Here is a 10,943-nt window from a genome sequence, read left to right on the forward strand (position 1 = left end):
GTGTGGCCAGTGCGCCATTACTAGTTTGCACTAGTAATGGCGCACTCTGCCACGGTGCGCCATTAGAATGTTTGGAAAAATAATATAAAAAAAATTGTTTCTAGTGGCGCACCATGTTCCTGGTGCGACACTCCATTAGTGTCTTCCACACTAATGGCGTACCGAAACATGGTGCGCCATTAGTATATACTAATGGCGCACCACCTGACAGGTGCGCCATTAGTGTCCATCCCATCTATAGCCCTTTTCCTAGTAGTGCGAGTTTGTGGACCCTAAGTTCAAGTCCCGCATTTCTTTCCCCCACTGACTTAATTCCGCGGATGCATTGCTCTCGCACTTGATCTTGAACTCCCGAAAGTCAGCTTCGCTGATCGAAGGATTTTTCTCCTTGATCTTCTCATAACTATCACCACGTAGAATCCTATGCCTCACCGCAGCTCCCCAAGTAGACAGGGCCGTGCTCATCTTTGTGAGGGCTCCATTGTTCACTTTATTCCCTGAGAGGCGTGTGTTTGCGACGTCACCGGGGAACTTGTATTGTTCGTTCAGCTTCGTGAAGAGGAGGTTGCGCAAATTCCCTCGGTCATGACGCCTTAGGTTCTCGGTGTTGATCAAGACGGTGCTCCGGAGAATGCACCCGAGTTGTCCCGCGTACCCACTGACTAATTATTTGGGCACCGTTGGATACCCACTGGAGGACACTTCAGTAAATTCCTCCTTGACGATGCCGAGCACGTTCGGGCGCCGGTCCTTCCGTTGCCTCTTCAGTTGGCTGCCATCTGTGCGTGCGCTGCCATCATCAGTGGTGGCATCCTCGGCGGCACCATCAGTGGTGTCATCCCCGACGCCACTAGGGGTTGTGTAGTCGGGATCGGTGTCTTCCGCGGCATCCTCATAGCGGTGAGGTTCTTCCTCCATCTCCTGGGACAGCTCCCAGAATTCCTTGCCCAAACCGCCAGCCTCATCGTTGTGGGCCATGTTCGCTCTAAATAGGAAAAAAGTTTGGTCAAAAAGTTGGTTATTGTCAAGGAACAAGATCTCTAAGTTGACCAAATAACCTAATTCTCGAGGAATGTTGCCAAAAAGTTGGTTATTGCCAAGGAACAATTGAGAGATTTTTATGATATTGCCTAGGTGTTTTGGGATGGAACCTGTTAGTGTGTTGTTGCTAAGGTCCAGGTCCCTTCCTGACCCCCTTCTTCTTGTCTCCTCTCAATATCTCTCTCACACACATGGCAAGGAAGGGTGTCTGAGTGTGTGAAAAAATACTAAACTAATCCAAGGGCTGAAAATTGATCATCTCTTTTAGATTGCAATTTTCTTTCTTGGGGCTTAGGTGTGCGGTACAAAACTGAATTTTGGAAATCTACAGAATGAACAAGCTAACGGATGCAAATGCCTGCAAGGCTTCAAGGGTGACGACATAATGGCTCAGTGTTATTTAAGGGTTGTTTGTGAGGAATTATCATGGTCTCATCATTTATGGTTTGTCGACACCGAGGCATCCTAAAAGCTAAGCTTTTATCGTTTAGGGTTTGTAGACGCCGAGGCACCCTAAAAGCCTAAGATTTCATCATTTAGGTTTGTTTTTATCGATACCGAGGCACCCTAAAGCCAAGGTTTTATCATTTAGGGTTTCTTGACGCTGAAACACCCTAAATGCTAAGTTAAGTTTTCATCATTTAGGGTTTATCGATGCTGAGGCACCCTAGGTTGACTGATATATATGGGTATCTTCTAATAATATACCCTATCAAGTATGGCACAATAGTTAAAAAAAATAGCCAACAGTGACATGCAAGTGCTGATAGAAAAGGGAAGGAGAATTCTAAGTTGGGCCTAATCACTTGGCTCTATTGCCACCTATGGCAGTTGCATATTAGTTGTGCAAAAAAAAATTAAGAGCGGGCAGTAATGAATAATATTTAATGGGATACCTCAAAAAGGTAATCTAGTATCTCCATTTAACAGTTTTCAACTATAAAGTGCACAAAGTGCAACAAACAGATTATTTCAACCCCACAAACAATAATGATAACATTCTTTTCCTGAACTATAAACGACTCATGGTTTCGTCTGTCCACACATGAATTCAGCATATGTGTTTAATGCAGCAAGAATAAAGGGACACCACATGTCAAAAATCTCGCATGCAAAATTTCACAATTGAGCCTAACGTGACAGTGCGTATATAACCAGGTCTATGGTGCATTCTACTTTCTACCTATCGAAACTGTATTTGTCAGACTTAACTAAGTTAATACTTATCTGCACACCCTAATCTTTTTTTCTGATTAACACAAAATAGACATCTCAACACTTGCATTTGCAAATATGACACCATGAGACACTTTAACTAGGTACTTCTCGGAGGACAAACACCAAGAGACAGTAAACATATCAGCCGTTGATAGAAGATTCAGAACTAGTCCTTAGCTTGAGCTTCTGAACTAGTACAGGCAAACCTAGAATAATGGCTCAAGTGATGAACTGTTTGAGCTTCTAAACTAGTACTGGCAAACCTAGAATAATGGCTCAAATGCTGAACCTAGAATAGATTATACCATTAGTAATAACTATGCATTGATCATGTTGTAAAAAGGCACAGAAAGAGAGCAACTGACATTAGTAATAACTATGAGTTGATATCACACTTCTATATGTATAACACAAGAGGCAGTTGATCCTACTTAATTAAGTACTAAGATACCCCGGCCCATGCATTAGTCGCAAGTACCCCATATGTCCTGTTTTTACCAAAGTCATGCTAAAATTCACAGAAAATTTCAGCATGACCTTTGCTGAAAATAGGACATATGGAGTACCCGAATTTGCCGGAACAGAAGCTAATCGGCATTTCGGCAACTCAAGGGCCTCTCGGGGTACCTGCAAAATCATTATCCCACCCCCACCCCGCTGCAACCCCACAACACGACACGATGGTTGGAGACAAAACCCATCAATATATCTTCTAGCCATGAAATCCTACCCTGATTCTCCTTTCTTCCTCTTTTTTCACTTAAACCTGCAAACATGTAAGGAAAGCAATTAATACAAGGCACAAAAATGGCATGCTATGTAGCCTTAATGCTACAGAACATATGAAATACATGCCAGCAATATATATGATATAAACTCCAATAATTTTTGAATAAAACAGTAGCTAAAAACAGTAGCAAGCAAGCAATTCATTTGACTAACTATTTAAAACAGTAGCAAGCAAGCTGTTTTCATGCGGAGGCGCTTCTTTCAGAACATGCATGCACTGCTGCAACTGAGTTTCCCATCTTGTATGTTGTGCTTTGTTGGACATCAACCATTGTTGGCCCCAAAGAATGAGTAGAGCTACCTAGTCTCTGCAAGCAACTTAAAGCCCCAGTCTTTAGTTGATGGTCTATTTGAGTAGTGGTATCTTATTGTCAACAGGTTAGTGATGTTCTTCCTACAATATATTACATGTAGCTGTTGATCAGCAGCTGCCTCTACTGAACCACATTCAGCTGCTATGAACCACATCTAGCTTACATAAAACTGTCGCTTGCGAGAACAAACTCATTGATGTGCCTAGAAGCCCCACAGTTCAGAACCAAAGGGGTTGCATAAAGCTGGACAAGTCGATGATGAAATGTCCACGAGGAGCTAGCCTTGAAGGCCTTCCCTCAACCCCCAAGAATCTTGTCAACAAGGAATTAATACAGCTGTGTCTGAGAAACTCTAACCATACCATAACTGGCAAGTCCATGCTGCAAATACAATACATGCACTGGAACAAAAACAGTCAACACCACACATCAGAGGCATCTGCTTCAGCTTGGAAATGTGATGCATAACAGTACTACAAGATAGGTTTGGTGGAAAACAGTGACAAGCACTTCCATTCCAAAATTGTGCCACAACATAGTAAACATACATGCACCACAAAAAAGGCCTATATAAGAAGTCATTCTAATTTGTTTACTAGGAAAGGTGCATATCGGAGTCATTCTAAGTCTGAATCCCAGGAGACACCAGTAGCCCAGATAAGATTCCACGTGACTGCTACGTCTTGAGCTAGCGTTGGTTTTCCCTGAAGAGGAGAGGGTGATGCAGCAAAGTGTAGCGTAAGTATTTCCCTCAATTTTGAGAACCAAGGTATCAATCCAGTAGGAGGCTCCTCAAAAGTCCCACGCACCTACACACACAAACTGAGAACTCGCAACCAATGCAATAAAGGGGTTGTCAATCCCTTCACGGTCACTTACGAAAGTGAGATCTGATAGAGAGATAATAATATTTTTGGTATTTTGTGATATAGATGCAGAAAAGTAAAGATGCAAATAAAAGTAGATTGAAAGCAAATATGATAAGAGATAGACCCGGGGGCCATAGGTTTCACTAGAGGCTTCTCTCGAGAGCATAAGTATTACGGTGGGTGAACAAATAACTGTCGAGCAATTGATAGAAAAGCGAATAATTATTTCGTTATCTAGGCATGATCATGTATATAGGCATCACATCCATAACAAGTAGACCGACTCGTGCCTGCATCTACTACTATTACTCCACACATCGACCGCTATCCAGCATGCATCTAGATTATTAAGTTCATAAGAACAGAGTAACGCCTTAAGCAAGATGACATGATGTAGAGGGATAAACACATGCAATATGATATAAATCCCATCTTGTTATCCTCGATGGCAACAATACAATATGTGTCTTGCAACCCTTTCTGTCACTGGGTAAGATCACCGCAAGATTGAACCCAAAGCTAAACACTTCTCCCATGGCAAGAAAGATCAATCTAGTAGGCCAACCAAACTGATAATTCGAAGAGACTTGCAAAGATAACTCTATCATACATAAAAGAATTCAGAGAAGATTCAATTAATATCCATAGATATATCTGATCATAAACCCACAATTCATCGGATCTCAACAAACACACCGCAAAAAAGAGATTACATCGAATAGATCTCCACAAGAGAGGGGGAGAACATTGTATTGAGATCCAAAAAGAGAGAAGAAGCCATCTAGCTAATAATTATGGACCCGTAGGTCTGTGGTAAACTACTCACAACTCATCGGAGAGGCTATGGTCTTGATGTAGAAGCCCTCTGTGGTCGATTCCCCCTCCGGCAGAGTGCCGGCGAAGGCTCCAAGATGGGATCTCGCGGATATAGAAGGTTGCGTGGTGGAAATTGTGTTTCGTGGTGCTCATGGATGTTTTCGGGGTCCGTGGATATATATAGGAGGAAGAAGTACGTCGGTGGACGCCCGAGGGGCCCACGAGACAGGGGGCGCGCCCTACAGGGGGGGCGCCCTCCTATCTCGTGGGGCCCTCGGAGCTTTCTTGACTTGCAATCCAGGATCTCCGGATCAGATTTGTTCGAAAAGTAATGCTCCCGAAGGTTTCATTCCGTTTGGACTCCATTTGATATTCCTTTTCTTCAAAATACTGAAATAGGCAAAAAAAACAGCAATATGGGTTGGGCCTCCGGTTAATAGGTTAGTCCCAAAAATGATATAAATGTGTAGAATAAAGCCCATAAACATCCAAAAGGTGTAATATAATAGCATGGAACAATCAAAAATTATAGATACGTTGGAGACGTATCAAGCACCCCCAAGCTTAATTCATGCTCGTCCACGAGTAAGTAAATGATAAAAAGAGAATTTTTGATGTGGAATGCTACCTAGCATAATTCATAATGTAATTTTCTTCAATGTGGCATGAATGTTCAGATCCAAATAATACAAAATAAAAGTTCATCTTGACATAAGAAATAGTAATACTTCAAGCATACTAAGCAAAGTAATCATGTCTTCTCAAAATAACATGGCTAAAGAAAGTTATCCCTACAAAATCAGATAGTCTGGCTGTTGCTCTATCTTCATCACACAAAGTATTTAATCATGCACAACCCCGATGACGAGCCAAGCAATTGTTTCATACTTTAATAATCTCAAACTCTTTCAACTTTCACGCAATACATGAGCGTGAGCCATGGACATAGCACTATATGTGGAATAGAATGGTGGTTGTGGAGAAGACAAAAAAGGAGAAGATACTCTCACATCAACTAGGCGTATCAACGGACTATGGAAATGCCCATTAATAGATATCCATGTGAGTGAGTAGGGATTGCCATGCAACGGATGCACTAGAGCTATAAATATATGAAAGCTCAACAAAAGAAACTAAGTGGGTGTGCATCCAACTCACTTGCTCACGAAGACCCAGGGCACTTTTGAGGAAGCCCATCATTGGAATATACAAGCCAAGTTCTATAATAAAAAATTCCCACTAGTATATGAAAGTGACAACATATGAGACTCTCTATCATGAAGATCATGGTGCTATTTTGAAGCACAAGTGTGGAAAAGGAGATAGTAGCATTGTCCCTTCTCTCTTTTTCTCTCATTTTTTTCTTTTTCTCTTCTTTTTTTCTCTTTGGCCTTTTTCTTTTTTTTTCTTTTTGGCCTTTCTCTTTTTTTTTTCTTTTTCTCTTTTTTTTTGTAAAGTCTGAAGTCTCATCCCGACTTGTGGGGGAATCATAGCCCTCATCATCCTTTCCTCACGAGGACAATGCTCTAATAATGAAGATCATCACACATTTATGGATTTACAACTCAAAGCTAGAACAAAATATGACTCTATATGAATGCCTCCGGCGGTGTACAGGGATATGCAATGAATCAAGAGCGACATGTATGAAGATTATGATGGTGGTTTTGCCACAAATACGATGTCAACTACATGATAATGCAAAGAGCAATATGACAAAAGTAATGTGTGTCATATGAACGGAACGGTGGAAAGTTGCATGGCAATATATCTCGGAATGGCTATGGAAATGCCATAATAGGTAGGTATGGTGACTGTTTTGAGGAAGGAGTATGGTGGGTATATGGTACCGGCGAAAGTTGCATGATACAAGAGAGGCTAGCAATAATGGAGGGGTGAAAGGGTGTGTATAATCCATGAACTCAACATTAGTCAAAAGAACTCATATACTTGTTATAAAAATTTAGAAGTCATCAGAAATCAAAGCACTATGCGCATGCTCCTAGGGGCATAGATTGGTAGGAAAATACCATCGCTCGTCCCCGACTGCCACTCATAAGGAAGACATTCAATAAATAAAATTGTGCTCCAACTTCATCACAAAGCGGTTCACCATACGTGCATGCTACGGGAATAACAAACTTCAACACAAGCATTCTTTAAAACCATAATCACCCAACTAGCATGACTTTAATATTACTACCTCCATATCTCAAAACAATTATCAATTATCAAGTTGATCATAGCATCCAATTCACTTTCTATGATAGTTTTTATTATACCCAACTTGGATGCTCATCATTCTAGGACCAAATTATAACCATAGCAAATACCATGCTGTTCTAAGAGACTCTCAAAATAATATAAGTGAAGCATGAGAGACTAGCAATTTCTTCAAAATTAATCCACCACCGTCGTGCTCTAAAAGATATAAGTGAAGCACTAGAGCAAAAACTATCAAGCTCAAAAGATATAAGTGAAGCACATAGAGTATTGTAGCAAATTCTAATCAAATAGGCTTCTCCCAAAAGGTGTGTACAGCAAGTATGATTGTGGTAAACTAAAAAGCAAAGACTAATATAATACACGACGCTCCAAGAAGAACACATATCATGTGGCGAATAAAAATATAGCTCTAAGTAAAGTTACCAATGAACGAAGACGAAAGAGGGGATGCCTTCCCGGGGCATCCCCAAGCTTAGGCTTTTGGCTATTCTTGAGTATCTTGGGGTGCCTTGGGCATCCCCAAGATTAGGCTCTTGCCATCCTTTATTCCATAGTCCATAAAGGCTTTACCCAAAACTTGAAAACTTCACAACACAAAACTCAACAGGAAATCCTATAAGCTCCGTTAGTGAAAGAAAACAAAACCACCACATAAGGTACTGTAATGAACTCATTCTTTATTTATTTTAGTCTTAAACCTACTGTATTCCAACTTCCTTATGGTTTATAAACAAATTTATTAGCCATAGATGCATTGAAATAAGCAAACAACACACGAAAAACAGAATCTGTCAAAAACAGAAGAGTCTGTAGCAATCTGTAACTAACGCAAACTTCTGGAACTCTACAAATCCTACCAAAATAGGACGTACTGGAAACTTTCTTTATTGATCAGCAGCAAAAAGAATCAATGCAAAAGCACATTTCTCTGATTTATTGAATTTTTTCTCGTGAGCGCAAAGTTTCTGTTTTTCAGCAGAATCAAATCAACCATCATCATAGTTTATCCTATAGGTTCTACTTTGCACAAACACTAACTAAAAGATAAAAACACATATCAACAGAGAGTAGATGCAAGATTTATTCCTAAACAGGAGCAAAAACAAAAAACATAAAGAAAAATTGGGTTTCCTCCCAACTAGCGCTATCGTTTAACGCCCCTAGCTAGGCATAAAAGCAAGGATAGATCTAACTAGTGCCATCTTTGGCACTTGATTCATAAGTGGCATGCATGATAGATTCATAAGGTAATTTGACTTTATTTCTTGGAAAGTGCTCCACGCCTTTCTTTAAAGGAAATTGGAATCTAATGTTCCCTTCCTTCATATCAATAATCGCACCAATCATTCTAAGGAAAGGTCTACCAAGAATAATAGGGCAAGAAAGATTGCAATCCATATCAAGAACGATAAAATCTACGGGCACCAAATTTCTATTAGCAACAATAAGAACATCATTGATCCTTCCCATAGGCTTTTTAATGGTGGAATCCGCAAGGTGCAAATTTAAAGATCAATCATCAAGATCATGGAAACCTAGAATATCACATAAAGTTTTTGGAATCATGGAAACACTAGCACCCAAATCACACAAAGCAAAACACTCATCTATACCTATACTAATTACAGACTCCCAAATAATTACCACGTTAATCAATAATTAGGAGCCGTTCATCTGATGGGACCGAATTATAACGGTGTAGATCTTCCTATTTTTTCTAGATTAATGAAGCAAATATAGAAAATATAAAAAAAGAAACCGTTCATCTGGTGGGACCAAATTATGGTGGTTGAGATTATTCGGAAATAAAAAAGTTAACAAGGAAAATTACTCTCCCACGTACAATGTTTAGAAGGATTCCTGACAAGGCAACCACGTGATTCCTTACAAATTCTTAGCCTGTTCCTTTTGGATCCGTGAAGATTTTTTCCTATATGAGCCAATCTGGACTCTGGGACGCATATCTTCGAAGTAAAAATAATTTTAAAAATAAGTTAACAGCAAAGATTACTCCCACAACGAAGAAAACGCACGATGTAAAACAAATCAAAGAAAAGGCAATCACGTACGTTAAAGGGATTTCTCACAAAAAAAGGCAATCACGTTAAAAAGGAATCCCGAAGAACCTTCTGCCCGCACGTTTTCTATTGTTCCGTCAAGCTGGACTCTTCGATGCATATCCGCTTACTCCCTGGCCGCTGAGATGGAACAAGTCGTAGAATAACGCAGCACCCTGGCCGCTGCCGCAACACAACGGCAAGGTGATCTCCGAAGAAGAAACATAGGCGAGTTTGGGTTTAAGATCAACAGCACAATGAAGCATATATCAATATCGTTAATGAGGTTGATTCGCTTTCGTATATCTCTCCTCGACGCACCATCGACTCTGAGAGCCATGCTGCGATGGAACTCTAGCTGGCAGGAATCTCCGTCCTGGCCGCAATAGGCTTCGTTGCCACGGGAGGCCCGATCGTTCCTGCCGTACGTCTTGGCAGAAACAGGTGACGCTGCCGGATTCCTAATAGCTCCGTCGAGGCCGGGTCAGGAGCCGATGAAGCCACCAACACCCTTCCTTCACAGGAAATCGGGACCAGCCGTGCCACTGAACTTGGGTTAAGCAGGAATCGCCATTCCGTCCGCAGCACGCTTTTGTCACACACAGCAAGATCGATGAAAGGCAGTCCGAGTGTGGGGCATACTGGCATGTACTGTACGTGCATATGGTTTTGTCATCTCCAGGTTCTACTCAGATGTGAGTTTTAGGAAGTGACTGGAGGATGCATGCTAGGTGCTCATGATGAGGTGGAGTTGCTTCCATCTCCTCCATGGCTCTTCAAACTGCCACCCCCTGTTTCTGAGGGCAGCTATCACCCGTGAGCCGTGTTGCATGCGTTAGGTTGAGAAGAGATCATATAGTCGATGTGAGATGCTTGCCGATGTGTTGATATTTGACTGCACTCCTTGCATGTATATGTTGTTTGTCATAATACATAACATCAAACAGCGCACAAAAAAAGGATCGACCATCCAAGAGAGGATTGGTCACCCTTATTTTCTATCATATATGTGGATTGTAAATAAACATTATTTTCCATCTAAATATCTAATTGTACAATGCAGGTCGTTTCACATTGACGTTGATAGTTGTTCTCCTGAACTTTGAAAAATACTAATATTAATGTGAGAAATATCATGTCGCTTTGAATTTGATAGTGAATCTTGATTAAATTATTATTTTTTAATTTGCTGTTTGGATTTGGATTCCAACATCCAAGGGAAGCTAATATAGTGTTTTGTTGATGCAAAGGGTGCAGGTTGTACAGACTTGCTGTCCTCATTCATTGAGCGCCTTGGATGTTTGAATCATTATGCTCATTACTGTATGTTGTAAGATGGAATATCAAAGAGCTGCCAACTACAAAATATGCGTTATCAAAGAGAGGATGTTGTCACTGTTGGTCGCCTTCATATATGAAGGTTGTAAGTGTACTTTGTTTTCTATCTAATTTTCTAATTGTACGATACAGGTTGTTGCACTTTGAGGCTTGCCATATATATATAATATATTCAATTGTTGTCGTACTCAACCTTTTCAATTCGATGAACCTAGCTAATCTTTCAGTGCAAATATTTATGACGACCACGATCAATGATGACACCATGTATCTTA

This window comes from Triticum dicoccoides, chromosome 3B, assembly GCF_002162155.2.
Source record: "Triticum dicoccoides isolate Atlit2015 ecotype Zavitan chromosome 3B, WEW_v2.0, whole genome shotgun sequence".
Classification (NCBI taxonomy): Eukaryota; Viridiplantae; Streptophyta; class Magnoliopsida; order Poales; family Poaceae; genus Triticum; species Triticum dicoccoides.